The sequence below is a fragment of the Topomyia yanbarensis genome, chromosome 3 (genome assembly GCF_030247195.1).
Source record: "Topomyia yanbarensis strain Yona2022 chromosome 3, ASM3024719v1, whole genome shotgun sequence".
NCBI classification, from domain to species: Eukaryota; Metazoa; Arthropoda; class Insecta; order Diptera; family Culicidae; genus Topomyia; species Topomyia yanbarensis.
The window spans coordinates 177515673-177537554 of record NC_080672.1 but is presented as its reverse complement, the minus strand read 5'-3'; the positions used below and the strand labels follow the sequence as shown (position 1 = coordinate 177537554).

The following is a 21882-nucleotide window of genomic DNA, read 5'->3' as shown; positions in this document are numbered from 1 at the left end:
ACGAACCAGCTATTAAATCATAGTTTGGAGAAATGAGAAAGGCACAATTGCACCTCTAGGTGGATTAAAACAGGTTTTTATTACATACATCGATAAAGCTGATTTTCGTGATTGCAACAATGTTTTTCTCCAACTCAGGAAACGCGAAAATATTAAAATTTAAAATAGAGAAATATGTTGACAGTCTGGATTTGACACTATCAGAAGCATTTGACATATCAAATTATGCCCTGTCAGAAAAAATTAATACATGCACTCCCGGTTTTCCCGCAGGGTTATTTTTATTTGACATAAACACCATCCAATAGACTTTTCTACGGCTCGTGTACGTACACGCCACATGACACAAATACTACATCTCAAGCTGGTGGAAAATAATAAACAAAGACGGCAAAAGTAAATGGGATTGTTTTCAACCAGGAAGCTGCATTAGTGTTCGTGAGACCGGTCGCAAAGAACTCAATGCACATAGTTTTGTTTATTTTGGGTGTTGTCTTGATAGACCAGTTGTAAACAACCGCAGTTTTCCTATGTGTGGTTGCCAAGTTTACATAAGATTTATGTTTAAAAACAAAAAAAATCGATTTTACGTATCACAACGAATTTTTTTTTTGAAATAATGTTGATTATGTATATTGGACCTAAAATGTATCGAATGAAACGGAAAACTATATATAGCTTAATGACCCAATAATGGCACATAAAAAGCTGGATAGGTACCCTTCTGTTTCGGAATAGTTATGCCAAATACAAATAAAATACGCCAAGGTACCATACAAAAGTATCATAATTTTTTGACTCACCGAACAATCAAATTTGTCTACCCTATTCATCTGTTTCGTATTGACAGATCAGAATTTTACAAGAAAAATAAAACTGGAAACGCTGTTCGATCAAAGTGTGCTATGTTGAATTTTTTTTTCATTATATTTGTTTACATTTCCTAGCGACAAGTTCAACCCCATCGAAAATTTGAAACCGGAACAAGAGTTTATAGTGTTTTGTTAATAACCAACAGACAAATCTCTTTTATCTTTGTCTGAGATCGACTCTAACAAAAAAAACTTACAGGATTAAGCAGAACATAAAAAACGGCATTGAACATGGTATTGATTCTTTCTGATGCATATATCTTGTTTATGTACGTTGTCTCTTTTTCAGTTGAGAGGATGAGGCGCTATAGTGAATGAATTCGCCAGGAATTTCTCCTTCTATTACCGCCATGTGCAACACTGGGCAACATGAGTAATTTTCCCTAAAGTAATTTTGTTTCGTGACATGTTTCCAGCCCGGGGACAACTTGACAGATAGTGCTTGTTTCATATATGTACCACTAATTTGATGGTGGCGCTAGTATGCCTTCTCCGTACGAGTACCACGCAGAACGAAACGAAATAGTTTCAAGAGAAAAGCGTGTTTCGTTACGTGTGTTATGAACGCCGTCAATGCAGCAAGAACAACATTTAGAAAAAGCGTATTCCAAAATGTGGATGAAGAAAACAATTATTAGAGAATAAATTTATCCCTAACTGGAAACTGTCAGCAAGGTACATAAATCTTTTTAATAATTTTAATTGGAAGTCGTTGTTTTTTTTTTGTTTGTGTGAAGTGTGTAATCGGTAAATCATTTGTGCCCGAGAAATATGAATGAAAATCATTTTGGCCAATGAAAGTAAATCACCAAGCCTAACAATTCGAGAACATTTGACATCTTGTTTCAAATTAATTAAGAACGTTAAGAATTCTAGAATTTTGTTTGGGAATATAAACGAAATATGTCGGATTTTCTACATAGTCAGCAAAATTGGTTTTGGATAGAATTTGTGCGCTTTTAGCAGAATTCTGGCAGCAAACCGGTAGTGCCCGGTTTTAGAATGCTGCCAGGAATAGGGGCCATGCATAAATAACTCAGCATTTTGGGGGGTAGGGAGGGTGTACCAAATTTGTGACGAAGTGTGACGAGGGGGAGGGTAGAGTCAGAAGTTGTGCGACGTAGCATTAAGTTTAAAACCCATTGTTTAGAGAAAACAATTTAATGATCCTCCATAATTCCATTATTATAAATTTAAATTCAAACAAGTTACTTTTGATGCGGTTTTTCACAAGGTAAATTTTACGATTCGCGGAATTACAAGTTCACAAAAAATACGAAAAGATTTTGAATGCGGATTAAACGTGCTACATTAGTTAGTTAATGTTGCTAACTATTAGCACAGAGAACAGACATCCATGATCGAACAAAAATATTTAAAAAACGTGTGTAAACATTTGAATTAATATACTAAAAACACTAGCGCCGCCACACCAACCTATCCCAACTATCTGTCAAATCGATTCCGGAACCGGTTCGAAATCCTGGATGGATTCAGCATGGAATCTAGCTCAAAGAAAACAACCGATTCCGACTCTATCGGTTGACGCATTTGAGCTGGAATTCATGCTGGAAGTCCGAATCGGTCCCGGATTAGTTTGACTGGGTAGAGGAATAACCGCTGTCAATTCTGTCGCACTCAGCCACAAAAAAACATGACGACAGTAGCGCACCTGGTTTAGATATCCAAACTACCTTCGAAACCGTTAGAGATTTTACACAAGTTGAATGCTGAAGATGGACGTCTGTTCTCTGTGCTATTAGACTTAGTTTGGGAGCTAAATTAAATTTTCACTTCGTATTCAACCAAACAAAATTTAGTAATTTAGATGACCGTATGCTTCTTAGAATCATTGGCAGCTGCAGGATTGTGAACTGAGAGAACTTCTCTTTATGCTCCCCTTATAAAATTCCAATCAAAACAATCAACACTATATTTGTGATGAAATGGGCTTATTTTGCACGCAATTTGTTGTTATAATGAAAATGTTGATAAAAGTCGTCAAACATTTTGAAAGGACATGTATTTAAAATAATTGAAAAACATGTATTTTTTTTCATCACCCGGGCGCTTTGCATGGTACGAGGGGGAGGGGGGTAGGTAAATACTACGTTATTTACGAGGGGGAGGTTAGAATTTAGTGACCAAATGCTACGAGGGGGAAGGAGGGGTCAAAAATCGCCGAAAAAAGCTACGTCATTTGTGTACGGCCCCATATACAATTATGTTCGACTCTTGCCAGAGTTTTATTCGACTTTTGCAATAATTCTGTCCAAAAGATTTTGCGATGGTTTTGGTACGGATTCCTTCATAATTCATTTCGCATATTACTCAGCTCCAGCCCGACAGAAAACTAATTGAACGGCGTCTATCGGAGGATTTCATGTTGATTCGATCTCGAAGATTTTCGGAAATTTCAATATAAGTGGAAGTGGCTCGATTTTGAAAGCCATCTTCTTGTATTTCTGAAAATCAATTTATTTTTCTTGGATTTTTTAGATCCAAAATGGAATCTATGTTTCTGTTAAGGTATGGACAGTTTTTAATTTGAACAACGAAATAAATTTGGTGATAGAAATGCTTAAATTGTTCATTTTTTACAGCTATAGAAAATAATAGAGCCGCCATGACATCACCAAATCACCACAAAATTTGCTTATGAGTTCAATCAAAGAGAATAGGGAAAGAGACGAATAGTGTGAAGCCAAAATTACCTTATTGAGCAGACCAATCGTGCAATGTAAATAAACATTACTCCATGCCTGAGTTGGAGGAGATAAGTATTGTACATCTATTAAAAAAGAAATTTCAATTTTCGTCAGAATTTAATTCAATTGCGATTGTGAGGTGCATTCTAGAGTATATGTATGAGTAAAAACAAGCATTAGAATTATTTCATCTCTTTGTTTCAAAATGCGCATCGTTTGATAAACAAATCCAACGATCGACATACGGTTTGTTTTCAAAATATAATAGGAGTCATTTAAAGTGCTGCCTATGGAAGCGGTTGCCAAAATTCTAGTGTTGAAATCACCATAAAGGGAGTGTTGCCGTTTTGACTGATTTTCACTCTTCGTCTCTTTCCCTATTCTCTTTGAGTTCAATATATGGGAGTTGTCAAGTTGTCCCCGGGCTGCATGTTTCAAAGGCAAGGTTCTTTGGATGGATTCGGTTGAATCGCTATCAACTTTGTCAGATCAACCTCAACGAACACATTCATTGGGGACTTCATGATAAAACAAAAATAGTCTCCTAACAGTTTACGGCCCGACCAGGATGTAGAATTCACCTAGATTCAATCAACGATACCACGCATGACTAGTAGAATCCTCAACAGCTGCGTGTTTTCCAAGAACAGCTGATTACTGTGTTATTAGCGTTCTCATGAATCAATAATGATCGACTGTGAAAATAAGTACTCTGGCTCTGATCGACGGATAAATGAGAGCTTTGGTAGCTTTGCAAAGAAATGCTCAGTTTGGATAAGCATGTGGTCCCCCACTGGGCCGAACGACGACTCTCATGTGGCGAATTGTCATTGCTTCACTACCTACTGCTTCATATGAAAAGAGCAGTATTTCGATGTATACGTCAGATGGTACTTTGGTACAGGTTTCAGCAGATCCAAAGTACGTACACCGGGCATCGATGGTTGGCGTACATGTTCCGGAAGATGTGAAAAAACCGATAGATTAAATATTAAACTAAATATCACAGTTTTGCTATGCATCGCGTATTTACCAAAATCGTGTCTAATTCGAACAACAACGATCAGCTGCACTGGTCGAAATGAAACGATTTAATTAGTGCTGAATAAAAGATCGGAGCATGTACGAACCGCTGGCTTTCTGCTGGAAAACAGCGATGATTAAATAATCACACTGGGTGGTTACAGAGGGAGCTGACACCAGGGATACCAAATGGACCATCGTTCAGTGGCTCAGCCGTTTGTCAGGGTGAATAAAGCTACGAAATTGGGGCCCTCTATGGTAGCGTTTCATAAAAGGATATTGAGCTTTCTTACACTAGTAATACATCTACGGCAAAAGGAACTAGCTCGTTAGATTTACGATATTCCGATATATACCGTTTGCTAAAATAAGGCCAAATCAGAACGATTTGATAGCTTACGGCTGCCTGTGTTTCAAATATCACCATCTCCGAGAGGCAGAAAATTATCCAGGTAATCGTATTTTCCTTGGCGCATGTTAAGATCTGATCTTCCGGGATGGTAGGAGAAACCACTATCAACCTACAAGTAGTATTAACCCTCAAAATACTAAACATGATCGAGTTTTTCGTTTTAAAATTCTCGAAAGGTGGTTTTTATAGTTTGGGATAAAGAAGTACCTAGTTTTGGATTGCACATCACCTGCAGTCTTTCAAATTGCACAAATATTTAGCGAAAAATCATGTGATGAAAAATCATCACAAGTCGTACATGGGCTCTATTGTTGGATTTTAGGTTCAAAGGTGGCAATGCCATATCCAAATGTTACATTCGAGTTTACATTACTCACGCTTTGTATCGTAGATCTAATTACTCCCAACTACATACAATGTGGGCAATTAGGGTTGCCACCTCTGGAGAGGCTTTGACCCGGAGATTTTCACTGATCTGGTGGTGGTGGATTTTGAGTGGAACGAGACAGAAATTGGAATCAAAGCGATTGCTAGGTATTTTAGAGGACTTTAATCGCTTTTTATTACCACGTTAAAGTAAAACTGTAAATTTTTCTCGCTTGAGAACGGTTTTATCCGTTTAATGTGGTGTAGTATTTCACTTACCCGACTAAGTGCCAAGAATACAAAAGCACCAGCTACTCTCACTGTGGAGGTCGAACGAGCATTGCTCTCCTCCACAACTAACAGAAGAAGGAGAGCAAAGGAGACAGAGCTGCGACATCACACTATGTGGTGTCGGTTATTCGTCATCAACAAATTTTAATTTCGCAACAAAGGGGCAAAACTCACCTCCCTAGCCCAGTTAAGGATCGCTGCTGGAGTAGCAACAACACCGCAAGAACTCGTTTGATGTTGACCTAGTCAATTGGATTAGAACAAATCTGCCAGACCTTAGTGCAGCTGGTGATAAGCACCATTAAGAGTGAAATGATTTGGTAAAATTGCAGTAAAATAACTTTTTTACACCATTTTGAGCGACTTAGTGGAATGCAACATTTCAATTGTAGCACATAGCGAAATATTACTTTCCTTAACCCTCCGGAAGTCGCGCATTTGGCTTACCGAACGAGCAGCCGCTGGTCCCCTAAGACGATTTCGCTAGATTTTCAGAGCAGCGTGCACTCAGTGCACTAGCGCGACTTCCAGAAGGTTAATTTGTAGTAAATTTTATTTGTTTTTCATTTTCATTGCTTTGTGAAAGAAATTAGCAATATTGGGTGAACTCTTCGCCACCTTGAAACGAAGGGTTAGTAGGGAAAAATAAATCTGAACCAGAGTAATAGTTAATTTAGACTTTTTAAATAATTTGTAAAGAATCAATCAATTCCAAAAAATTTAACCTATGCTTCTTCCTACCAAACCCGGAGAAATTGATGTAAAACCCGGAGACCCGGAGATCGCTCCCGAAAACCGGAGTCTCCGGGTCAAACCCGGAGGGGTGGCAACCCTATGGGCAATTTTAGGCAGCCTGTATTTTAAATCTCGAATTTATTTTACTGTACTGAAAGAAGATTCAGATAACGACAGTTCAGAACGTTTTTTCAGTGTCCGTAGGAACCTTGAATATGTATCTTCAGGAATAACGCCTAAAAATAATAAAAATATTTAAATCAATAAATTTTAACAATCAAATTTAATATCTTGTCGGGTTCTTTTTCAGTTTCTTTGAATAATAAATAATCAAAAGCTATTGAGTTCTACAAGATGACGACACGAATGAACTCATGGTGAATAAAGTTCATGTTTGACAATAGACCTTTCTCGTCCGACCTAACCCCCTTTTTTCTTATTTTTATTCAAAAGACTACACATTTTTAAGAATATTTCCGCTGAAATGAGACTTTTTAGAGCTATCGTGATTTTTTAATGATTTTTTTAAATTTGAAAAATGCAAGAATGTTGAGTATTTATTTCACCTTTGCAAGAATGGTGGGACTCAAAATGTGTTTGGGCAGTACTGTTTTGTATATTTTTGCTTGGCTTCCTGGCAACGCGGCAAATGAAGTGGTGAGTCGCGGTACAAAGTTCATTGATTATGTAAACAAACTAAAGTGAACCTCTCGGTGGAGAACGTGGGCCCATATTATTGGCTCGAATCAAAACTCGTCGAAATGTCAATTGACGATAGGTCCATCCGGAGTGTTCATTTGTGTTTACCTTTTGCTAGCGTTGCCAATTTTATTTTGTGTCCAGCACCCAATGTGGCTACGCCACATCGCTTTTGCGCGTGCTGTCCGACTTCGCTACCGCTCAGTCGGACTTAAACTAGGGATAGCCCCTATGTTTGAGTAAGCCGGGCAAACGAGTGGATCACAGGTTCGCTTGCTTCCGACGGCGGGTCGGTGGCCACCTCGCACGGGCCTCGGTTATGCGGCTAAGCCACATCGAAATGGTACCCCTTAAACATTCTAACTTGAATCGGTTGTTTCACCGGAGCCGGAATACGAATTAGATCCAGCCAGCATTTCGGCTGAGTTAAAACTGGGAAGTTTAGTAAAATTTAATCTGGAAATAAAATTTTTTTGGCAACGCTCCAGCACCCCGTTGATTTCACCACCTGGGCGCCAGGTTGACGATATGAAATGAACTTTGTTTACTTTCGACAAGTTTTGATTCGAGCCAACAACATCCAGCCGGAGAACGTTGCATGCAAAGAGAATAGGGAAAGAGACGAAGAGTGAAAATCAGTCAAAACGGCAACACTCCCTTTATGGTGATTTCAACACTAGAATTTTGGCAACCGCTTCCACAGGCAGCACTTTAAATGACTCCTATTATATTTTGAAAACAAACCGTATGTCGATCGTTGGATTTGTTTATCAAACGATGCGCATTTTGAAACAAAGAGATGAAATAATTCTAATGCTTGTTTTTACTCATACATATACTCTAGAATGCACCTCACAATCGCAATTGAATCAAATTCTGACGAAAATTGAAATTTCTTTTTTAATAGATGTACAATACTTATCTCCTCCAACTCAGGCATGGAGTAATGTTTATTTACATTGCACGATTGGTCTGCTCAATAAGGTAATTTTGGCTTCACACTATTCGTCTCTTTCCCTATTCTCTTTGGTTGCATGGTAATGTTTAACCTCACTTTTTTGACAGTTCAAAGAGATTGTTTACATGATCTTTGAATTTTTGTTGATTCGATCATAGTATGAGAAACTTGGTTTGGTTCGTTGCCAAATGTTAACACTTTCCCAACAAGGTCGCTCAGCTGTATTTTTTAATTGATGTCGGCATCATACATTGTTCCGTTAAATTTAACATTTTTACTTTTCTTGTACATGATTAATTGAAGAAGCAAGGAATTTCTAGCCAAACATTTGAAAAAGGCCTACTGCCAAATGCAAACAAATCGAATTTTGATGTTCTCTATTAAAATCCTGGGACAGAACCTGTGGATAGATGTTTTCTTTTTCTTTTTTCTGTTCATTTTATCTCTTGTCTTGCATAGCCACTCTTTCTTCCTCACGTATTTTAAATGGACTGGCTACATTTGACAGTCCCCCCTGACTGCATTTGACGGTTCCCTTTGGCTGCATTTGACAGCTCCCCCTGGCTACAATTAACATTAGGTTTTTTCGTATCCACACGTTCCGTCCCAGTTAAAACTATCTATCTGGCCATGTATATAAACATAACGCAACAATGGATTATGAAGAATTTTGATAATGATTTTATAACAAATTATAAAAGAGCCCGGCTGATATAAAAGTCCTAACTAGCAATACACTTTTTATAAAATGATTATAAAGGATTATTGTAACTGATTCCAAAAGGATTATAAAGGCAGTGAAATACGTACTCAATGATTTAAGGGGTGTGTCTGATGTAAACAATATGCGCAATCAAACTAAATAAAACAGTATTCAATTTTTAAATAGAATTATGATGAATTCGACCAAAACTCCTTTTGCCTTATTCTCATTTTCAAATGCTTGGGTAGAATTTAGATTATTTTATCGTTGTTGCGATCAATTTCATTTGGTTTGTTTTGTTCACAATGTTAGTCGCAGAGCATTTTGGTGATCTATGGCAAATGATGACCTTTACACCCCATACTAGGTCCGCTCCTGTTGCAGCTGTTTCGCCCTGTCCGGCACCGAGTCAACCGATGGTCCAACCTGCACCGCACTCGTCTGTCGCTATGTCAATAGCAGGGACTTGGATTAAAGGCCAAAATTTCAGCTACGGTTGGTGGTGTTGCTGCAATCGGTTTGCCTTCGGCCACGTTGGACATTCGGCTAACGGGAATATTCAGCGATTCCGATTCGAAGGAAGCAGCACCAGTAGCAGACTGCTTCGGTTCAGCAATACGCTCCGGTATCGGACGAAGCTAACACTCCGACAGGACGAAGGTTTCAACGAGGGGCTCAGGCATAAGTAGCAGAGTCCTTGCACTTCCTGCTTGTCGAGTGAACAATTCCGACGAAACCACTGCCGCTCTCGCCAAGTTTGATCACCGTAATAAGTGCGACGTCAGCGGTATAGTGCCAGGATTAGTCGAGAACAGTGCCAGGACTGACTTGCCAACAGCTACATGATTAAATAGCAATGCGTTTTTAAAGTGACCATAGTATAACGTAGAGGCTTTAGCCAGATGATTTATTCAGCAGAATAAGATAGCAAAATTACCCAAAACATAAGACCTGGCTGCCGAAGTGAATACACACACATCATCACCTACAGAGGCAAGCAATATTGGAACGCAGCGAAATTCCTCACAATGAATTGATCTCGTTAGGTGAAATTCCAGGAAGTACAATTTTCATAGCACAATTTAGTCGACCGAAATTGTAGTCCTCAGTCGAGAGAAAGACTGATAGAGTAGCAGCAGCTAGGAATTCTAGCAGCGGTTTCGCGTATCCTGCGCTAAGTAGAGAGCGTTAAGACAGATCTCCGAAACATGTCAAGTGCTATCAGATGAGAAAAAACGTCGCATCTATGACCAGTACGACAAGGACGGTTTGCTGACCAACGGTTCCGTCCGGTACCACCATAACACACGGCACCGGCGACACATATATATTCACAACATACTAATTACTTATCCTTCCGAAAAAGTAAATAAATTGACTATGCAATTTATCATTCGCTGCCTACTTATGTCCTGCCAATTAGAACAAGACAGCAGTTGCAGAAAGCTTTATTGCGGTGCAAAAATGATGGCAACTCGGGATATAATATAAATTTACATATAATTTCTCCTCCCTGATATTCTTCCAGAATGTATAATGCTCTGCATTGTTATTACTCCTATCAAATCCTTCTTACTCCTTATCGTCAGTGCCGAGCACTGTTTTGCATTTGCCGGCTAAATCAACGACAATGCGATAATCGTCAATCGACGAAACTTTTGCTGTAATGGAACTTGAACTCGAATAATAAATAATTGTTCCATTCGAAAGCGATAACCTTGTTGTCCTCATGTTTGCAGCTATCATACGCTGGTAGGCATTCTGACCAATGGAAACGTTTTTCGGTATGGGCATTGAACGATCATTTCAACAACTTATCATCGACCGAATTCGTTACCTATAAAGTTCAGGTAAACTTCACCACCTAAAAATGAGTAATAAATCTGATCATCTTGTTAGGACTTAACCCACGAGCAAACAAACAAATGTGTACAAATCCTTATCCTTCATCCAGAAAGCAATCGTTTTATACCCGGATAGAATTTTACAATAGCATTTACCCTACAAACAATCTTAAAACAATAAATATTATAGTTATTACTGTTTCAACATTGTTCGATGCCAAGTTCTCACAGTAGATTTGCAATAAAATTTCATGTAACAATAAATTTCACTGTTCAGCAAAAAACTGATACAGTGCATTCACATTAAATTTTACTGTTTCCGAGAAAAAAATGCATGGAGAAAAATTGATTTTTTTAATGTTAAGATACATAACCACCCCCCTTTTTCACTGTAAAAGTCTATTTTACATTGAAATTTACTGTAAAAACGTTAAAGTTTAATATTTTTGTGTTTTAGCATAACACTATAACTTACTGTAAATTATTGTAAAATTACTGTACTGTCACAGTGAAAATCATGCACTGCAAATAATCTGCACATTGAACTCAAGCGTTTTACACTTAATTTTGCCGCAACTGGTTTGACACTTAGATCTCATGTGTCAGACACTTAATAACAAACTTTTTTGAAATCGCCTTAATTCCAACAGAAACCACACTTAGTTTTCATATGAATGGCATATTCAATACAAATGTTTGGCAAATGGTTATTGGATGTAATTCACATAGTATTCAAGTTTGTGTCAACTTGAATATTATATATTTTCATATGAAAGATATGTGACTAGATATTAATTTTCATATCGGGAAAGCATTATTATGTATAAGTGATACGAAGACTGATACATTAAAGAGTTTTCAGATTGATTTTTTTTTTCATTTATTTTTATGTACAATCTTATATACTACAAATAATTTTCTTCAACGAAATTTAATCTTTCAAAATAACACTATCTACTATTGAAAGCACCACTATGGGTGAGCTGTTAAAATCTGTCCCGAACGTTGCGACGCACTTCCCTACGGACATTACCTCTATAATTATTACATCAAACGGGGAAAAAGATGCAGGTGTCTAGAGTTATTGAGCCGTACCTGTTTCCCGATTAGGTCATAGCACTAAAGAATCCTATATATTTCTTGCTAAGTTGCCTGTGGAACTATTCCATCATACGGGGAAGACGAGGCAGATACCTAAGGGTTCTGTGCCAAGTTTATTTCTCCAGTGCTGAAAATAGTTTCCTGTCGAATCTCATCCTGGAAGCCGAATTGCTGCTAACACGCCTTCTCCATTCTGCAAAAAAAGAAAGAATAGATTATTAAGTTAATTATATTTTATGCTTATACATATAATATTGTAATGAATAATAGCTTTTTACCGCACTCGTTATCTTTGGCTGCTTCAACAAATCCTTTGTTCTGTAAGAATTCACAGGTCTTATTTATGTCAACTCAATTTTTGTTATGAGCTGCAAACGAAAGTTTATCTATCAATTATGCAAACAAATAAGATAAATTGATTTACTTACCATTTAAAATCTCCGAAATATGCGGCGAAAATCCTAAATTGATAAGTTCAGCGTGTTGCGCAGCCATGTTGCCTCAAATCGATGTGGAAAAAACTTTTATTTAAGCGTTTTTACACTTAATGTTGCCGCATTTGTGGGAAAACATAAGTTTCGTGGTCAAAACTTTTATTATTCAATATTCCGACACTTTAAATTTAAATGCAATAACAGTCATTCAGGTCATAGGATCGCACACTTAATTTTCAAGAGTAATGTTGCTAAAGGGCATATGGAAAGCAGTTGAATTTTCAACGTTGCTTAAAACTTAAATTTTATGTGTCGAATCTCTTCGAATAAAAGTGTACATTATTTACAGTGTGGTTTTGTTACTGTACATTTCTATTCGGGTAGCCCAATGCTTGATCTTACGATTCAGCATATGCCACCGGGTTTTGCATCCAGCGCCGATTGGTCAATGTATGAAGCAGGGGTGACATTACGCATCTCGAAACGAAAGGTTTATTGTATTCAAGCTTGTGTGAAAAGTTCGATTCGAATTGGTTGCATAATGTGGCACCAGGTTCCCATTGTTCCAATCCTCATCCCTCTTGAGTTGATAGTCTTTCAAAGAGCATCGAAAGTATTCAAGTAATGTAAATTTTAAAAGTTCATGTAAACAAGTCTTAGGTAAACAAGCACACTGAACTGTCAGAAAAGTGAGGTTATACATTTTCATGCAATGCTCTATGTTTTTGACAGGTATATGAATGAATCATTTCAGCATCAGTGATGCCAGGTCTATTTAAGCAATAGCCTGCAGTGAAAATATAAAAGTCTGCAGATTGCTACAAAAATCTTCAATAAATTTGACATAGAAATGTAGTATGTATATATTTTAAATGATCAAAAATGTTGAAGGCTTGTGTATAAATTGGCTGGCATAGGCTTTGTTCTGCTAAATATTTGTAATCTGCAAAACATCTGCAGTGAAAATGCAAAATCTGCAGATTTACTAATATATATGCAGATCTGGCATCCTTTTAGTATTCCCCACATGAAATTCATCCAAATGGTGTAAAAATACGGGGAAACAAGGCAAGATAGGTATTTAGAATATGGGGTTAAATGAGCAGCTTGCACTATTTTTGATTTTTTCAATAGTTAGAGGTACCAAATCATCGCGGCAATCAGCAGTAACGAATTGGGGATAAAAAAGGAAGCATCCTATCATATAAAATTTTTTGACGAGAAAGGTCTATTCTCGGTGGTTTGTTTACCTTGTCAGTTGCGTGAGTGCGAGTGCAACGGGTGCTCATCTATTACATTCGAACTCACGTAACTTCCATGTAAACAAACCACCGAGAATTGTCAAACGAAGTTCATCCGGCTCATTTTGTGGGGATGCGTCGGTTGGTGTAAAACCTAATAGTAACGGTGATTTTTTTAGGCACAGGGCTGCCAATTTTCTGAATATTTAATCAAAGTACACTGTCACCTTGACAGTGTACCTTTATCGGTGTACCAAGGTTATAAAATGTATCCTCGAAAAATCGTCAGAGTATTCCGTATTAACATATTTGTATTTGGTTATGCTATTGTAAATATTTATATTGAATACATGATATATTAATTCAATGTCTGTATATTTATTCCATTTGCTCCACTCTTCTTAAACACATAAGTAAAGCATTTGAATGTTATTTTCAATGCAGCTAATTATCACAAAAAATTCCCATAAAAATAATGTGGATTTCAACTAGAATGTGTGACATTCCGATGGAAAGTAGCTGATTTTCACTAAACATATACATGCAGTCGACGCTGATTTTGATTAGATTGACAATAAAATCATCCATGAGTGAAACATGTAATATTTATGTGAAAAGTATTATGGAGAATATTTATATGTTTCTGCATATGATAAGTCTCGACAAACATATGATTACGGCCTAAAAGCTAACTGTCAAAATCCACTTTGAATGGAAATTCCGGACAAACCGTTACTAGCCGAACACAGTTCACAACAGTTTATGAAAGAAAAAATATTTTTCTTTCGGTTACTATAAACATCTCTGATTGGCGCGTAACGATTTGTCCGGAATTTCCATTCAAAGTGGATTTTGACAGTTGGCTTTTAGGCCGTAGTCATATGTTTGTCGAGAAGTGATAATTTTTTTGAGTCCCCTGTCAAAAAGGGCAAATTGCTGGCTAACGGGGGGCTATTTGCCAACTCGGATGCGCTAATTGCCCTACAATTTTCCAGCAAATTGCTAGCAATTTGGGGGCTATTTCAAATGCAACATTTGGGCGATTTGCCGCTGTCATTTTTTTGCCGCCCAACCCGCCCTTAAATCGCCCATGGAACGCGCCATTCAATCGCCTTTAATTGCCTAATATTAAAATTAAAAATAATGCTTATTTTCGGATTCATTATCTACTCACATATACTTACCAGTATACTAGGTAATCACCACCAAATTATAGAAAGAATCAATGGTGAAATTGGTATTGCACTTCAAAACTTATCACAATCTGACGTTCATTAAGGTTTAGGTCAGAGATCTTGTTCTACTATACATACACACGATTCCACAATTTCCCACATTCGTTTGCTAAATGAAGTGCACTAGACAAACAAAGTACAAGTGAAAATACACCAATTGTTCAAAAAACAATTTTAAGCTTAAATCAAACATGAACCGCTATGTTTGAAAAACAACCAAGTGCATTTCAGCAGCCAGAAAATTTGTCTAAGTATTGAAATTACCTTTAAATCGCATTCGCAAATAGCATTTGTTAGTTGAGCTAGGGCGAACTCGGTTTCACTCGCTTTTTCTGGCAGATTTTGACAGGGACCAAGCAACACCCTGGCATAATTCGGAAATAAATCGTGCAAAGAACTTGAAAATTCCTACCTGGTAGAATTTAGCACGAATCGAGCAAAACGTCTGACAAAGATGTGGTAGGAAACGTACAGAAATCTTGACCGTACATTCCTGCCCAGTCAAAAAGGGCAAGTTGGCTGACGGGGGGCTATTTGCCAACTCGGATGCGCTAATTGCCCTACAATTTGCCAGCAATTTGCTGGCAATTAGGGGGCTATTTTACATGCAACATTTGGGCGATTTGCCGCTGTCATTTTTTTGCCGCTCTACCCGCCCTTAAATCGCCCCCAAATCGCCCAGGGAACGCGCCATTTAATCGCCCTTAATTGCCTGATATGAAAATTAAAAATAATAATTATTTTCGGATTCACTATCTACTCACATAAATTTATCAGTACACTAGGTAATCAACACCAGACTATAGGAAGAATCGATGGTGAAATTCGTATTGCACACCAAAACTTACCACAATCTGACTTTCATTTAGACTTTAGGTCAGAGATCTTGTTCCACTATACTTACACACGATTCCACAATTTCCCACATTCGTTGACTAAATTAAGTGCACTAAACAAACAAAATACAAGCGGGAATACGCCAATTGTTAAAAAAAAAACAATTTTAAACTTAAGGCAAACATGAACCGCCATGTTTCAAAAACGCAAAAAACAACCAAGTCCATTTCAGCCGCCAGAAAATTTGTCTAAGTATTGAAATTGCCTTTAAATCGCATTCGCAAATTGCATTTGTTCCTAGGGGCAATTAGCACAGGCGAGTTGAGTCAAACGTCAAATTTTTTAAATCGCCTGACCATGTTCGTCCGCATTTTTTTTGACAGGGTGGCTGGATTCTGGCTAAAAGTGAGCAGCATCGGTTAGTATAACCGCTTCTGTCAGAAACGGTTGTTGCATTTGAGCGAAGACTACATATCAAGAAGACTGGCAACTCTGTCTAAAATCCGGAGACAGTAACAGCTGCGCCACTTGCGGGTAAAGGTGGTACTTTCCATAGTGATGCACACACACATATACATTTTTACATTAAGCTTCCTACCTTCATCCAATAGAGGCGCTGTAACTTCTGTCGCTTCTCGTTTGTATGGGGGAAGGAAAGAGATATCAGTCTTCTTAATATGTAGTCTTCGATTTGAGCTAATTCTTTGCCAGAATGACTGGGCGTTTACGTCAACCGCCCCGTGAGATTAAGTCATCCTACGTTAGTCAAATGCGTTGGATGGTTATTCAATGATCGCCCGACATCTTCAACTGGGCGTTGCTGTCAAGCTGCCCTGTCAAAAAAATGCGGACGAACATGGTCTCGATTTAAAAAGTTTGACGTTTGACTCAATTCGCCTGTGCTAATTGCCCCTAGGAACAAATGCAATTTGCGAATGCGATTTAAAGGCAGTAGGGATCTTTAAGGGTGTGCGGGTTAAGGCATATTGTGATGCAGATTAGTACCGTGAGTTAATATCTCAGGTCTTTTTAAATTTTTAGGCCCGAAACTATTGAAAAAAAACATTTTTTAGTTTGTTTCCTTTTAGGACAATAACACATCCAAACCCATGCGACTTGCACGACTCTATTCAGCTTTTTGTTGGTGGCTGCGTCCCCAAATGCGCACCCCACTTTGACAAATCATCCGTCCAATGTCAATTTTGACAAATCATCAGTCTTGACAAATTTGACAAACCGTGCTTTAGATTCAATTTTTTGATCGCGGTAGGCGTTCACTTCTGCTCTCAACTAAAATTGAACGTCAAATAAATATATGGTTTTTCAGTTGAAAAACTAAACTGATTTCGGTACGGATCCGCACAGTCAACTGTAGTCCCATTCAACAGTGGCACTCGACTCGAAATGTGGATACAGAACATCTGCTATTCAAAACTATTAGCTACTCGCTATCGGCATACAAAAATCGGTCGAATAATAAGGCAATTAATCAGTCTTATAATGTAATTGGGCGATTGTTATACTGAGGAAAACCAATAAGCGATACTCAATTTAGTCGAAACTAATAAGTCAGGAAAATTGCAACCGATTTTTCGGTAAACGCAGCTGCAGCTAACAATTGTCAATTCTTGGTGCTAAATTTTGCTACAAATTTGTATCCAAAATCAGATGCGAACAAACATTGTTTAGGTCTAGTTTTAGGTACTGCATCGTAAAAGATGCTTTTCCGGGTGGTTTAAAAGCAAGTTTCATGTGCTATTATTAGTCAATTCATGTGTGATGAATTTAGGTAAGAGCAGAGGTTCTAATCGCATAATTCTCTCGACACTTTCTAAAAGCTGAGAATCTGCTTGTAAATAAAGCAGGATATATGATAGCCATGAAACTCAAGGCTGATGAGACCGCTTGTCAAAATTGACACTGCTGACGAGTTGTCAAAGTTGACACTGTACAGACGACTTGTCAAAATAGAGTGCGCATTTAAAAACGCAGCCACCAGCAAAAAGCTGAATAGGTTGCCTTATCAGATCTACCATAGTTTGCAGATGAAACTTGGGATGGCAGGCTGCTAGCGGATTGGCAAACTATAGTATAATGTCCCGGATATTATGACGCATCCCGGATAATGTGAACCGGCACGTTACGACAGTGTGCCTGAGGCACACATGAGCTGAAGTTGCTCACATGAAAGGCATGTGTTCGAATAGTTAACTGTCAAGGGCCAAATTTTTATCACCCGTGGCTGGTATGAGAACATCGGGGATACCAAAAACCGACCCGAGTATCTTATCATAGAAGTTCCAATCGAATAGCCAATCACCGTGATGTGTCCGGGTATGTTGAACATAGCGCTTCCATAGGACTCATTTTATACAAAGCGTGCATCGTGCTGCTCCTGATGAATCGTTTGTCACGAAGCTCGCATTTGTGAATAGATTTTCTTCGCAATACTGTCAAGGACTTAAGGCACTGATTGAGAAACAGACACTCAGCACAAAAACAGCCTAGTTTGCTGATAGCAACCGCTCATAAGCAATCAAAACGTAAGCTGCACACCGTCTGAATGCCCGAATGTACTAGGTTCAATATTTGACGACAAAGTAACCATTGTGCATGTGTCTGGCCGAACCGCTGTAACGTCTGTAAATATCAATAAAATTAGCTTAAATTCATTCTTCATACAAGCATATTATACCCACAAATTAATTCCTCCGCTTCGTATAAAATCAGTAGGGTAGGTACATAGTTAGTCCCATGCGAGAACTGGATATTGCCGACATTATCTATTTTCTCTTTAAACTACTTCAAATAAATAATATGCGAAGCAAGTTTCGGGTCTTACCGATTAGCTGCATCGCAGGCTTCTTTGACGGTTTTGCTTTCTGTACTTTGATTTCATGGCAAGAACTATACTTTCAAACCCGTTGCAGTACGTTTCCTCCATACTTCACCATTTCGACGTAGCGAATTCCGAATCCACACAAACTATGGATGAGTGGTAATTCTGCTACTCGAAGTAATGCAACAAAAGTATATTCAGGTCAAAGATATCCGGATAATATGAACGAATGTTGATCAACAAAACATCCATTGCGAACCAGATGTTGATACCGATTGCATGTACATCATGTTAGTGAATAGCGTATGCGACGACATTAATTCCTGCTTCACGATGGGTTGACGAACAGCTGAAAGAAGTAACTAACAGAGAGTGAACATACTAGTAATACACGAAATACTCACTTGTAAACTTATTCCTGATGATTGGGTTGGAATCCGGGATCATTCGGAAAACTTAGACACAAGCGAAATATGTAAACCGGCATGATGAAATATCGCGCGATGAACGACAGCAGAAACACACTAAATGCGAGCACCATCATATTTGTGTAATAATGATATTATTTCAATTTAATATCGTGCACAGACAATAACATAGCGTCAATGCATGTGATATCACAATAAAGTTGATGGAAAGAGTGATGTGCGTATTTATGTATATAATATTACACCAAATCGTATGATAAAACGATTATATCAATAAACAATATCATGCTGGAGCACAGAACAATCTGTCAACAGATTAATATTACACGATTTCAAAGGTAAGATTTTCATGCATCATTTTCAGTGCAATATCATGTCAATTCGAATACAATATCCTGTGGAAATGGTGTAATAATCTCAGTACATAGTTTTATGTGATATCAGGTGATTGATGTATAATTGTTTATGAAACAAAACAATATTGTGCTTTATTTGACATTACGTCTAGATTCTATGAGCATCGATGGACATCACCTCGATCACTATTACAATTCTTTTTGCTGTGTACACACAGAAAAAAAATGTTGGTAAAAATAAGAGTTTTTCACTCTTAGCAAAAAACAACCAACGCATACTCTTAGTTGTAAAATAAAACTTTCGTTTTAAGTAATATTGTTCATTTGCTTAAAAGGAAAACTTTTACTTTGATTATTTTTCTTGATTAATTTAAAAGGTTTACTTTCTACCTAATAGTTGGCGTTGGTTGTTTTTTGCTAAGAGCGGAACACTCTTACTTTTACCAATATTTTTTTTTTGTGTACCAGATCATGCTGTGTGCAATGTCCCGGTTAACAATGAGGCGAACGAGATATTTGCATAATTTTGCCGAATTTTTGTTGGCTGGGGGTTTGCTGAGACTCTCGGCTGATGGTAGTTCGGTGAAGTTTTGTTGAGTTTCGATTATCAAATTTCGATGTGTACAGATGAACCTGCCCAGAGGCCGTGTGGTATCCGGCCTAGAATTGAGCCACTGGAGCCCTGCTCCCATGTCGTAGGAGGCGACTGAAAGTAGGAGACCCTAAGTCAAGGTGTAGTTCCGTGCCGAGGACTTAATGACTGGAGGGTCTAAAATATGCCAGTCGCGCACGGAGCATTTTGGGTTTTGCCCTTACTGTGTTATGCGAATCTCTGACACAGTGGACCATTATTTTCTTCGCAAATCGTGGGAATCAAATGATCATGTCCCATTTAAACCTGAAAGGCTCGCTAAATGCGTTAACATCCCAACTCGCTTGGTGTCCTCTAGTTGTTGTGCAATTTGTGTTGGAGATGAAATGTACAGTTCTCTAATCAACAATGGTTAGAATAGCACAAATCAATCTCCAACATAAACATACAGCAACTATGAATTTATCTCGACTCATGCAGGAAGGTAAAGCTTCCATAGCATTGATTCAAGAACCGTATGTCCATAAAGGAAACTTCTATTTTGGAAAGTTACTTAACACTGCCTTCATTGCTTACAACAAGACAGGCACGACTAACCCACGTGAAATGCCTCGTGCTTGCATTCTTGCAAATAAGGCTATTGACGCGTGTCTCATATCGGAGCTCACAACTCGCGATATCTGTGTTGTCACAGTTACACTGACTGTCGGAAACGTAGACAAAAAATATATATATTGTTCAGCATACCTACCGCATAACGAATCATCTCCTTCTGATGATTTCAAAAGCGTTGTATCATATTGTAGCAGACATGGGCTTCCGCTCATTATCGGCAGTGATGCGAATGCTCATCACATCATTTGGGGCAGCTCAGACATCAATCTGAGAGGCTCTGAACTGATGGAGTACATAAGTAGTACAAATCTCCATATTCTGAATGTGGGAAACCGACCAACTTTTGCGAGGTCTGGGAGGGAGGAGGTGTTAGACATAACACTTTGCTCTGATAGAATTTTGCATGAGCTGGGAAATTGGCAGGTTCCAAATGAAACTGAACCGTCTCTATCCGATCATAAATATATATTTTTCGATCATTTTATTGTCACCTTCAATGTGGTGACATATCGTAATCCTAAATCTACAAACTGGGACCTCTTTTTGGAAAACTTGGCGACTAAATTTCATGGATATTTTCCAACAATTAGTCAACTAGACGACTTAGATGACGTCGTGGATACGACAAACTCATTCATATTAGCATCCTACGAAGAAGCTTGTCCACTTCGTACTGTTAAATCGACTAGGGGAACCCCTTGGTGGAGGGCTGAGCTTGAAAGAATGAAGAAAGTTATGAGAAGAGCTTGGAACCGGCGTCAGCGTGATGACTCCAGTGCTTTCAGGTCAGCTCGTAGTGCATATAATGTCTTAGATCTGCAGAACGGGCTGGCTGGCAAAGCCTATGCACTAATGTCTCTAGTCTGAACGAGGCTAGCAGATTAAATAAAATTCTCTCCAAATCGAATGATTTTCAGATGAACTCCTTAAAAACCAGAGATGGTGTTTATGTGACGGACGAAAAAGATGTTCTTAATTGTCTCTTCGACACACACTTTCCAGGTTGTATCGATCCGGAGTTGAACAATGTTCACAGATCTCATTCTGGTGATTCGGACTCGTGGGCGTTAGCACGCACATTGGTTTCCACTGAATCGGTCAAGTGGGCAGTTGACAGCTTTGCTCCATACAAATCACCCGGAAAAGATGGAATACTTCCCGTGCTACTGCAAATGGGATTTGATATTCTTAAACATGTCTTGAAAAAAATTTTGCTTTCCAGTCTTGCTACCGGGTATATCCCGAAAGCATGGCGAGAAATAACTGTTAGATTTATTCCCAAAGGGGGGCGCTCAAGCTATGAAGAAGCCAAGAGTTTTAGGCCTATCAGCTTAAGTTCTTTTCTTCTGAAAGCTTTGGAACGGATAATCGATCATCACATCATGAACGTTAGTTTAGTTGAATATCCACTGCACAAAATGCAACATGCATATCAGTATTGGAAATTCACGATCACTCTGCTTCACGATGTTGTTTACAACATTGAGAAAGCCTTCTCGCTCAAGTAATCTAGCTTGGGTGTATTCCTAGATATTGAAGGTGCTTTTGACAATGTGTCCTTCCAGTCTATTCTGGAAGCGACGCGCGTTCATG

The 21882-nt window shown here is 38.3% G+C and overlaps 1 long non-coding RNA gene across 5 annotated transcripts; it reads right to left on the bottom strand.

Annotated features, from left to right (window-relative positions):
• Window positions 1–11516: 11516 nt before the first annotated feature.
• Window positions 11517–18821, bottom strand: LOC131691416 (uncharacterized). Of its 5 annotated transcripts, none has more exons than XR_009305766.1 (5): window positions 18703–18821; window positions 18155–18647; window positions 11991–18099; window positions 11707–11905; window positions 11517–11631 (listed from the first exon to the last, which is right to left on the bottom strand). It is a non-coding gene; the product is annotated as an uncharacterized LOC131691416 (long non-coding RNA). The 5 variants fall into 5 exon arrangements; XR_009305764.1 differs by having other exon boundaries at window positions 11543–11905; window positions 11991–12080; window positions 12141–18099; XR_009305765.1 differs by having other exon boundaries at window positions 11543–11905; window positions 11991–12255; window positions 17780–18099.
• Between the last annotated feature and the right edge of the window lie 3061 nt (window positions 18822–21882).